The sequence below is a fragment of the Scylla paramamosain genome, chromosome 16 (genome assembly GCF_035594125.1).
Source record: "Scylla paramamosain isolate STU-SP2022 chromosome 16, ASM3559412v1, whole genome shotgun sequence".
NCBI lineage: Eukaryota > Metazoa > Arthropoda > Malacostraca > Decapoda > Portunidae > Scylla > Scylla paramamosain.
Window position 1 is genome coordinate 5,510,438 of NC_087166.1, and position 2,135 is coordinate 5,512,572.

The following is a 2,135-nucleotide window of genomic DNA, read 5'->3' on the forward strand; positions in this document are numbered from 1 at the left end:
TTGTACTCACCAACTACACAGATGTCGTCAGATTAAAACTCGACACTGTATTGAAGTAACTGTTCAATTTTGTCCATTTCTCCATGATGAAAAAAAAAAAAAAATGCAAAGTTTGGGCTCTTAGGAAATGCCCATGCCTTATTAAGTCATGACGTCACAGCCAGGTCCGTTACTTCAACTAGTACAGTTCTCTTTCTTCACTTATTTGAATCCTCACTACTAAAAGGACATTCTAATTTAGTAATGATCAATAACTCCACGAATAACAATCAAATCAGGAAAAAAATAGCACACATAGTTTTAAGTGGTCGTTCATCTGTCATGACTACACCAACATGATGACTAGTGAAGAACGGAAACAATCATTTGAAGTAGATTTTCCTAATTATTCATAATGCACTACTTTCCAGGTTGCTTTTTTAGATCAACATCTTTGTAAGGCACCGTAACATACCTTGTCTGGTCTCTCCTTGCTGATATTCATCCACATGCCTCCCGGGAAGAGAGAGAGTACACTCTCAAACACGCTGGCTGCCGGCGAGTGCGCCAATGAACATGTGAGATAAATTTGGCGAACTAGCAACTCTTATGAAACATCTGAGCGATGCCTCCCGCATTTTTTCTTAAATATTTTCTATTGGTTCACAAGTGTATAGTTTATACTAAAACGCTGTCAGAAATCATACTGAAAGAATTATTTATATGCTATTCTAAATATGGGATGTGTAATATGTATCAATGATGCTCAGTGCTTCACTGCTTCACTTGATTCGATTTTTATCTTCTAATTTTCCAATATCATATACAATAGAGGCAGTAAATCCCTTATGCATGGCATTATGAATAGATTTAGTTCCATCCCGTGATGATAAGGTTAGGTGTTCAGCAACGTCTAGAAATAGTCCTAGCTTGTGTTTTGTGATTTATTATTTTGACCTTCCTTTGGTTGTTAGAGCTAGTGGGAATGGCCTGTGAAATGTACATATTTACTCGGGGATACACTCGAAGGCAAATGACATGCTGCCTGTAACCTGAAATTTGTGTTATTAACTACACAATAATCATACAGCTCACCATCACAAGCGGGTGCAAAGTCAGGACAGTCAAGGCTTCCCAAAAATTACTTGGGCCTAGACCACGGATTTTCAACCAGTGTGTCGCGAAGCATCTGTGTGCATGTGTGCCACTGATATTCGGGAAGGAAGATTCTTTCTCCTTTAAACAGCATGCTTATAGCAAATGTGACATCTATGAGTATGACATTGTCATGTATCACGGCTCGATGACAATAAACTTGTGAATTTTTACCATACCATATCATAAAAAAAAATAAATAAATAAAAAATAATAATATGATAATAATAATAATAATAAACAATCAACATGTTTTACGTATGGAGGTTTATTAGCATTAATCAGTTCCATTTTTAAGTATTGGTGGTGTGCTTCCCCCATTTTATCGTCTGGCTTGGTATGCCGTGAGAGGAAGAAATTTGGCGATTGCTAATTGACTTGTAACAAAGCGGGAAAAAAAGGAACTTAATTACAATGTTTATTCCACGGCAAGGGTACTTCCCATGGCCAAGAATTTATCTTGCCTTCACAGATCAATTTATCAGTGTTTTCATGATGCTCAAAATTTCCAAAACTGACCACATAGAGGCTAGATTGACAAACAAGTGGTGACGAGTGTTCCTGTAGCCTATCGCGCGTGTGTATCAAGATTTTGTTGTATTTCTAGAGTTGTTACATTTCTCAGCAATGATTGTTACTTAATCTACTACCGCTAGTGGAAGGCGGAACAACGACCTTATTCACTGGAGGAGTTAAAAAAAAAAATAAAAATAAATAAATAAAAAAAAAAAAAAAGTCGCCCACTCTTCTAATAGTCTACTTGTTACTTTTAGGACACTTTACAGCAAACATTTCTGGCAATATGCATGTAGAAAACAAGCTTCCCACTTTCTGCCCCTTCTGATATGATTTGTTACTGACTGGTATCAAGCAGGATAGCTGTCCATGTTAACCCTTTGTGTTTTCAGTTTACCAGTGTTTGTGTATTTAGATGATGAAATTTTTCTATGTTCAGAAAGTTAATGTTTGTGTTGATATTCATTAATATCCATAGTCAAAGA